Raw genomic sequence first — 10,214 nt, 5'->3', positions numbered from 1 at the left:
AGATCCATCTAACATCAGCTACAATATCTCTAGTACCACGACCCCTTCTGAAACCAGCCTGGACTTCTGGTAGTTCTCTGTTGATGTGCTGTTATGAAATAATTAAGGATAGCTTTGTAAGTGCAAGTCAATACCAGTTATTGATATGGAACATGATTACAATTTATAATTAAGTGAAAATGATGGCAGGAGACAGCAGGGGCAAGAAGGCTCCAGAGGGACAAAGATGGTAGCCACATACTGCTTCTTCTCATGCTCGGTGGTGACTCTGAGCAAGTTATTTAACTTTTCTGGCCCTATGTCCTTACTTGCACATTTCATTTTAATATTTTACTTTGTCATCCCGTGCCACCTTTTGAAATCTTCTATTCAACTCTTTGGTATCTTGAGTTCTTCCTTGTGCTTTGGCTTCTCTGCTTTCCAGTGCAATTTTCAGAGTCTCTTCTGACATCCATTTTGGTCTTCTCTTCCTCTTCTGTCTTTTCAATGACCGTTTGCACTCTTCTTGGATGATACTCTTGATATCCTCCCACAACTTGTCTGGTCTTCGCTCATTAGTGTTCAAGGCCTCAAACCTGATCCTGAGATGGTTCTGAAATTCTGGGGGGATAGATTCAAAGTCATATTTTGGTTCCTGTGGACTTGGTTTAATTTTCCTTAGCTTCAGCTTGAACTTGCATATGAGTAGTTGGTGGTGTGTTCCACAATCAGCTCCTGGCCTAGTTTTCACAGCTGACATGAGCTTCTCCAGTAGTTCTTTCTGCAGATGTAATCAATCTGATTCCTATGCATACCACCAGGTGAAATCCATGTATATAACCTGCGTTTATGTCTCTTTAAAAAAGTATTTGCAATGAATAAGTCATTGTGCAAAATTTGATCATCCTCTCTACAGCTCCATTTCTGTCACCGAGTCCATGTTTTCCAACTCCTGAATCTTCTTCTCTGTTCCCAACTTTTGCATTCCAGTCACCCACTATTATCAATGCATCTAGACTGCATGTTCAATCGATCTCCGACTGTAAAAGTTGGTAAAAATCTTCTATCTCCTCTTCCTTGGCTCGGGTTGTTGGTGTATATATCTGAATGATAGTGGTATTCACTGGCCTTCCTTGTATGTATATGGATATTATCCTGTCACTCACAATATTGTACTTCAAGATGGATCTAGCAATGGTTTTCTTAACTATGAAAGCAACTCCATTTTTCCTCACCTTTTCATCTCCAAAGTAAAATATTACAATGAAATGTGCAAGGAGTTGGAGTCAGAAAATCAAAAGGGCAGAACTCGCTCAGCATTTCTTAAGTTCAAGGAACTAAAGAACAAATTCAAACCTCAAGTTGTTATAATCAAGGATGCTTTAGGAAGAATATTAAATGATCCAGAAAATATTAAAAGAAGATGGAAAGAATATACTGAGTCACTGTAGTGAAAGAAATTGGCAGATACAGAAGAATTTAATGAAACAACATATGAGCAAGAGCCTATGGTGATGAAGAAAGAAGTTCAAGCTGCTTTGAAGTAAATAGCAAAAAATAAGGTCCCAGGAATAAACGGTATACCAATTGACATACTTCAGCTAACAGATGCTACCCTGGATGTGCTCACCAAGTTGTGCCAAGAAATCTGGAGAACAACTACTTAGCCAACTGACTGGAAGAGATCTATCTATATTTGTTCCCATTCCAAAGAAGGGTGACCCAACAGAGTGTGGAAACTATTTCTATAGTTTCAATCACATTAATTTCACATGCAAGTAAGATTCTACTGAAGATTATCCAAAACCGACTGGAACAACACATCAGCAGAGAACTGCCAGAAGTCCAGGCTGGGTTTAGAAGGGGTCGTGGTACTAGGGATATTGTAGCTAATGTTAGATGGATCTTGGCTGAAAGCAGGGAATACCAGAGGAATGTCTATCTGTGTTTCATTGTCTATGCAAAGGCATTTGACTGTGTGGATCATAACAAACTGTGGCTGACTCTGAGAAGAATGGGAATCCCAGAGCATTTGATCGTGCTAATGTGAAACCTATACTTGAACCAAGAGGCAGTCGTCAGAACAGAGCAGGGAAACACGGAATGGTTCAAAATTGGGAAGGGCGTGCGTGAGGGATGTGTCCTGTCTCCATACCTTTTCAACCTGTATGCAGAACAGATTATCCGGGAGGCTTGGCTCTATGAGGAGGAATGTGGGGTCAAGATTGCTGGAAGATCTATCAACAATCTGCGATATGCAGATGACACAACCCTGCTTACGGAAAGTGAGGAGGACCTGAAGCGTTTGCTGCAGAGGGTCAAGGACTGCAACCTCCAATATGGATTGAGGCTCAATATCAAGAAGACAAAGATTCTCACCACTGGGCCAACTGGCAGCATCAGGATGGATGGTGAAGAGATTGAGATTGTTCACAGCTTTAGTTTGCTTGGCTCCACAGTCAACACTCTTGGCACCAGTAGCCAGGATATTAAAAGACGTATTGCCATGGGAAAGTCTGCTGTTAGGGACCTTTCCAAAGTACTGAAAAGCAATGGTGTCTCTCTGGAGACTAAGGTGCGCCTGATACAGGCCATGGTCTTTGCAATCACTTGTTACGCATCAGAGAGCTGGATAATGACTAAAGAGGATAGAAGGAGAATTGATGCCTTTGAGCTGTGGTGCTGGAGAAGAGTACTGAAGGTACCATGGACTGCTAGGAAAACAAACAGATTCATCCTGGAGAGGGTTAAACCAGGCAGCTCCTTGGAGGCAAGGATTCTGAGGCTTCGTCTAACATACTTTGGGCATGTTGTAAGGAGGGATCAGTCCTTGGAGAGGAACATCATGCTTGGGAGGGCGGAGGGACGGGACGGTGCAGGAGGGGAAGGCCCTCTATGAGATGGATTGATTCAGTGACTGGGGTAATCGGGATGGGTGTATCAGAGATGGTGCGATTGGCACAGGACAGAGTGGGGTTTAGGGCTGTTGTACATAGGGTCGCTATGAGTCGCAAGCAACTCGACGGCACAGAACAACAACAACAACAACATATCATTACTGTTGTGTGCCGCTGGGTCAGAACCGACTGATAGCTGCCCCTCCCACAGGTTTTCAGAGGCAGTTAATCCCACAGGTGGAGACCACCCATCTTCCTGCAGAGCAGCTGTTCGACTGGAACTGCATATCTTTGGGATCGCAGTGCAGCTTCTTACCACTAGGACACTAGAGTGCCCTCTTTATTTTTTTTAAACATAAACTTTACTTATGCATAACACATCATGTATATGTATATGTATATGTATATCTCTGTCTCTATATCTATATAATGCATAACACATATACACAGACTGTATAACACACATCCATAAAGTAAAGAGCTCAATACATTTTCTAATTTCCTTTTCTCAAAATTGAGAGAACAGAATCTTGTCACACAGGGTACAATTATTTGACACATAGAGCAAGGGCCCTGGTGGTGCAGACAATTATGTCCTGGGCTACTGACCAAGAAAAGCCTGGCAATGTGAACCCACCCAGTGGCTCCATGGGAGAAACGCCAGAGAGCGACTTCCATCAAAATTAAAGCCACAAAAATCCGGTGAGGTAATTCTATTCTGCTGTATGGGGTCATTATGCGTCGACATCACCTCAGTGGTACCCAACAACAACATTGTCATGCTGGGCAGGTGTATGAGTTCAATGACATGCTGGGCAGGTGTATGAGTTCAATGACATGCTTGGGAAGCTCTCAGCTTGGTGCCCACGGCATAGAGATTCTCCACAAATGTTAACACGTGTGAAACTATGCTGGGCTTGCATAATTGCAATTCTAAATGTGTTTCATACATGTTCACACCTTATATAATTTTTCATATAACCTGGTAGTATATGCCCAATTTAAGGGACAACAAAAAGTGAATACTGCTCCTCAAACAGTTTAGTGAATTCAAAACTCAACTTTAGAGCCAGGAACAAGAATGTTGAAGTCCCTGGGTGACAGACACAGTTATTGAACTCAGCTGCTCACTGGAAGGTTGGCGGTTCAAGACCCTCCCAGAGAGAAAGCCCCAATGATGTACTTCTGAAGAACCAACTCCTGAAAACCCCACGGACACGGTTCTGTTCTAATCCACGTGGGCTTGTCACAGATCAGACTCAATGGCAAGTCGTCCTGGTCTAAGAGTCTTATTACCAACACTGCAGCTTAACAAGGTTAAATGAGCATTCTTCCTTTTTATCTACTTAAAATGCCACCAAAGTTTACAGTTCCAAGCAGAGATAGAGGAGGCAATTGATTTTGAACGGCTTCCTCGGTTGATATGGGGGGGGGGAGGAAGCTTTTACTTGTGGCATGTGTGACTTCTCAAACACATTGTTATGGCTGCAGTGTCAGGCAAGAGCAGGTACTTGGTAAATGTTTGTTAACCAGAGACACGAAAGAAAGCACTCTCTGTACGATCACTTGGGATCCCAGTATATACAGGCAATGCCCTTTATAAACAAAGCCCCCTCCATGCCTACACCACGTGGACACCCACAGATGCACAATCTGGCGACTGAGAGAAAGTTCTTTCTGGTCCCAAGGATCTTTCCAGCACCATGGTAGGGTGGCTGAAATTCCACCACCACGTGGATTCCTGCTGGGGCAGTTCTCTTCCTCCGTCCCCATTTAAAATGAAATACTGCTGGCTGAAAAAAACATACTCAGTCCTTCATATGTTGATGCATCCAAGCACGAATCACCTCACTGGAGTCCCCTTATCTCAAGCAAAAGAGGGTGGACAGCAAAGGAATGCGATGCCGGAAGGAAGGAAGTGAGGAGGAGTGGGACTGGGAAGAAGGTGAGTATGAAAGATGAACTTTTCTTGCCTCTGTAATTTCGCCCAGGCTCAGCCCTGGAACCCACAGCGTAAAAGAATATGGCAACAGAAAGGCTGGTGAAATGGAGGGAGCTAGACCACATGCTCCTAAGCCCTTCCACCTTCTCCTTCACCCTATGTCACTACTTCCTTACCATCTTCCTCTCTCAAGGGGTTCTCTGTAAAAACACACTTTCATGGCTCTTCTTAAAAGACAACCAACCAATAAGAGTGGCATCCATGCTTGCGAACATTCCTCTGCATCTCCACAGATCCAGGTCCTTCTAAGTAGTGAGGGCAGATGTGGCTTGAAAGAAAGACGTTTGAGGGAGACGTACATACAGTCTGTGGCCAATTAGCCAGATGCACTAACCTTGCCACCTGGTTTTTCTCTTGTCGATGTTTAGCTCTCTCTCTTGCTTTCTTTCACTCTCCATTAGCTGGAGAAGGTCATTTCCCTTTGGCCTGCAAGGTTCACTGTCTGAAGGCCACATTGGGTTCACATATGCTCTTGGGCTTCAGATGGCAGTGGTGGCCAGGGCCAGCTCCTTCCAACATGCGGTCAGCCCAGGCACCGTGACCTTTTCTCTGATTCCTATCTCACCACGGTTTTCCACACTTTTCATTCGAGCTCCAACTTCAGCTAGTGCAAATGTAGTTGCAGGATTAATTCGGAACACATGCTGTTCAGAATGCATCTCATTTGCAAAGCAGATTGAAGAACTGAATTTTAGCTATAAGACCAATTATTTGGGAAGGAAAATTGCCCAGCTCTGTACCCATTCTTACACAATGTAATGCTAATCTAACCACTTCTTATTTTCTGTCAGTGGAGCAGGGTTTTCTGTCCCTAGAATTTATCCCTTCAGGTTTTCTGTTGCCCTGAATACAATATAAACTCCTTTGTTTTATGTTTGGGTTTACCTTAATCAACTGATTTTTCCAACCTTGGAGATGAAGAGACCTCTAAGCAGTTATCTAGTAGAGCTTTTTGAACCTAGGTGTGGTGTGAACAAAATCACAAAAGGTAAATATTTATTTCCAGAGTTAAAAATTCCCGCAATTGTTTCAAAAGCCAAAGAAATTAGACATGACACATATTTACACATATATCATCCATTACACATTCCCCTTCCTTTTCAGACATGAGTTTACTTTCCCAGAAGCATGTCATTTGCAAATGCAAAAACAACATCACAAATGCCAGTTTTTCTTAGCAGCGTTTATTTCCCATGCAAACATTTCTTTCCCTTCCCTTCCCTTTTTAAAAAAAAAAAAAAATAGACATTTCCTCTTTCTACATTTTCCCTTTCGGTGTACACAGAACATGCTCTCTTGCTTAAGTCATCTCTGGTATCCTTAAAAATTTTGTATATCTTCAGGTTCTTACTACCATTCCACAAATAACTCTATATTTAACAACCACTGTACTGCACAACCAGCCTTACAGCAGGTGAAAAGGGGCAGAGCTCTGCAACAAGCTATCCCCAAATTACTTTACACACTTGCTATTTCAAACCAGATCCTCAGTATCTTCTCTCTGTCCTTTTTCATTTCATTAGGTAAACTTAATTCCTAAATCACATGGAAGAGGAAGGAGCTCTGGTGACCTAGTGGTAAAAAGCAAACCCTAAGGCATGTGGTTTGAATCCACCAGCTGCTCCTTGGGAGAAAGATGGGCAATCTCTTCCTATGCAATTTAAAGCATCTGAAAACTGCAGGGTCAGATACAAGTCATTTCCAGTTCAACAGCACACAGCAACAGCAACAAGAAGATAGGTAAGAATGACAGGAATATCCAATACCCATCTCTGGTTGGAAACACTTAATGTAAGAAATAATGGGTAAAAAAAAAATAAATCTAAAACACATTGCTATTCACTTGGAACTGACTCACAGTTAACCTTCCCTGGGGTTTCTGAAGCTGTAATCCTCACGGAAGACTGTCCACCTTTCTCCTTCAGAGCAGATTGTGGATTTGAACTGTTAGCAGCACAACTTCTTCTGGATTTCACCACTAGAGTTATTGGTAGGAAAAGGAGCATGTCCTCTAAGTGTATTTGAAACTCATAAAAATAAACTAGGTGTTGTGTTACCTTGAACTCATGTGTGTCAGAGCATAACTATGCTACACAGTGTTTTCAATGACTGAGTTTTTCAAAAGCAGGTCTTCCTTATAAGAAGCTTCTATGTGGATTTGAACCTCCAGCCTTCCATTTATCAGCTGAGATTGTTAATCAAGTCCCACGGTACCCAGCACATAGCAGACATTCGAATAATTTTGAGTGAGAGAAGAATATCACATCTTAGACTCTTAAACATAAAGTTCTGGGAGTTTCCTGAGTTCCAGGAAATTGGTTTAGAAGATTTTTAAAAATTAGATATCAACATTTTAAGTGGCAAAAGATACTTAAAATCTCCATGATAAAATGACACTGAGAGGAAAACATACAACTTATAGTGGCCCTCCTTCCACTGAACAAGGACCACCAGGATGCTCCTTAGAGCCAAGGATGATGGAACTTCATCCCACCTACTTTGGATATGTTGTTGGGAGGGGCCAGTTCTTGGAAAAAGACATCATGCTAAGAAAGGTGTGAAAGAGGCAAAGACCCACAACAAGATGTACTGATACAATGACTCTAACAACGGGCTTGGACAAGATGCAGATTGTGAGGATGGCCTAGAAGAGGGTACAGCTTTAGTCTGCTGTTCAGAGGGTCACTCTGTGAGGTGTTGTGGACTCAGGGGCACCTAACAAGAATCCACTACCTTCATCTGTTCTTCCAGTGATGACATCCAGTCCTCCACTCCCTTGGAATTTTGAATCAGAATGTGTTAAACTTATATATTAATCTGGCACATCCATGTTTACTGCTGCATTATTAATAGCAAAAGATAGAAGCAACCCAAATGCCCAAATGAATGGATGGAAAAACTATGGAGTACTATGCAACACTGAAAAACAATGAACTTGTTAAACATTACAAAACATGGCGGTCTCTGAAGCACATTGTGCTCAGGGAAATATCTGAGTCACAAAAAGACAAATACTGCATAGCACCACTGTTACAAAGAAGATCTGACACGGGGAGTTGGGAGGACAACAGAATAAGAGTGGATAGATAATGATGATTGCACTGGAACAGATGAAAGAACTGTCTAAAAGGAATAGATGATTAGGCACTCTCTATATGAAAATAACCCAGAATAAGAGGTACATCACTGCAAATAGTACTTGGGTGAGGAGTAGGTAGGTAACTGTGCAACAACAAATATTTTTTTTTAAAAAGTGAACTAGGGGAGAGGAAAGGGAGGAGGGGGTAAAATGTGCAACAATGAATGAATGAAAATCTAACCTCTCTGTAGACATTCATTAAAATCACAAATTAAAATAACATTTTAATATATATACATATACATATAGACATGTTGTTGTTGTTATGTGTTGTCAATGTCGCCCGTGACTCATAGCAACTCTATGTACAACAACCCTAAACCCTGCTCTGTCCTGTGCCAATCTTACTGTCTCTGACACATTTACCCCATTACCCCAGTCACTGAATCAATCCACCTAATAGAGGTTCTTCCCCTCCTGCGTTGTCCCTCCACCCTTCCAAGCATGATGTCCTTCTCCAAGGACTTGCAACATGTCCAAAGTATGTCAGATGAAGCTTCAGAATCCTTGCCTCCAAGGAGCAGCCTGGTTTAACCCTCTTCAGGATGGAAACCCTATGAACTTGGAGAAACAATGAAAGTTATACAACTGTTCAGGTCTTTTGTTTATAGGGTCGCTATGAGTCATCTACAACTCAAGGGCACTTAATAATAACAACAACAACATCTTAATTTGGGGATAATCTACATTTTTACCATTTTAGCTAATTTCTCCACCTACAACCACTCAGGCACACCTCGTTTTGTTACATTTCACTTTACTGCACCTTGCAAATAGCACACTTTTAAAAATATTTTATTTTAAATTTATTTTAATGAAAGTTTACAGAGATTTTGGATTTCCATTCATTCATTGTTGCACTTTTCTCCCTGCCCAACCCTCCCCCAATTCACTTTTCTTTTTGAAAAGTAAAAGAAAAAAATTCTTTCATTGTTATTCAATCCCTTCCCTCAGGTCCAGTCCACTATGCTACCTTCGTTCTGGACTCCTGTCAATACAATAATATCTAATCATTAAACAGTTCTCTCCTTCGTCTGTTTCAATGCAGTATACATAATTTATCCCAGGGGTTGTGGCAACCCTATGTTGAATAAATCTTGAGTCCCAGGGCTGTCAGGCAGCAGCTGAGCCTGTTAACCATTCCTACCACCCAGGGACCATTCTTCCCACAGCGCATTCACTTCATGTCTCTGTGTCACATTCTCATCATTTTTGCAATATTTCAAGCTTTTCCATAATGCTACTTCACACTTAATAGACTATAATATAATGTAAACATAACTTTTATATCCACTGGGAAACTAAAAAATCGGTGTGGTCCACTTTACTGCGAGGGTCTGGACCTGAACTTGCATATCTGACATATGCCTGTAATTCCTTTCTGCCTGACATCACTTCACACACCTGCACAACATTCTCCTGATAAAATACCCTGTGTGCTCCCAAGACAACATCGAGCAAAGTAATACATACCACTGTTTCAGGAACTGACAGGAGGCGTGAGCCAGGACAAAGAGAAACTTTCCTTCCCCAGGACTTTCCTAGTAGAAGGAAGGAAGGAAGGAAGAATACTTTCCACAGAGTAAGAACTATTTGAACGTGCACTGCGAACCGCTGAGACCACATGGAGAAAAGTCAGGCTACAGCAGGAAGGAGAGACACAAGACAGATGGATGAAGCCTTATCACTAGGGCGTTGTGTGAATTAGAAACACTGTTCCTCACACATCAGATAATGACTGCAGTAAATCTGCAAATCTGTGATGATTATAAATGTTGTTAGTGTTGATTGCCTTCAAGCTGAATGTGACTCACAGCCATGTCTCTCTACAACATTCAAAGTTCATTTATCATTTATGAAAGTTCATAGAGTTTCTGGAGGCATGATTTTTAGGAAGTGGATGCTGAGGGGCAATGCCTTAGGATTGGAGTTCTTCAGTGCACACTCTACACAACTATACCTGCAGGCCTAATGTAGAGTCTTGGGATCTTTGAGACTCATACTCTAATTCCTAAGGCCTGCAGAGCTGCTCTGCTTCCTATGAGCTGTGCCCTTCCCCACTCACAATTCTAATAACTGCACACCAACCATTTTATTTTGCTTAATGACTTATTCATTGCAAATACATTTTATAAGAGACACAAACGCAGGTTATACACATGGACTTCACCTGATGGTATGCATAGGAATCAGATCG

This window comes from Elephantulus edwardii, unplaced genomic scaffold (genome assembly GCF_000299155.1).
Source record: "Elephantulus edwardii isolate Elephantulus edwardi_28Jun2011 unplaced genomic scaffold, EleEdw1.0 scaffold00286, whole genome shotgun sequence".
Lineage (NCBI taxonomy): Eukaryota > Metazoa > Chordata > Mammalia > Macroscelidea > Macroscelididae > Elephantulus > Elephantulus edwardii.
The sequence above is the reverse complement of the archived record's forward strand: the minus strand, read 5'-3'. Positions refer to the sequence as shown.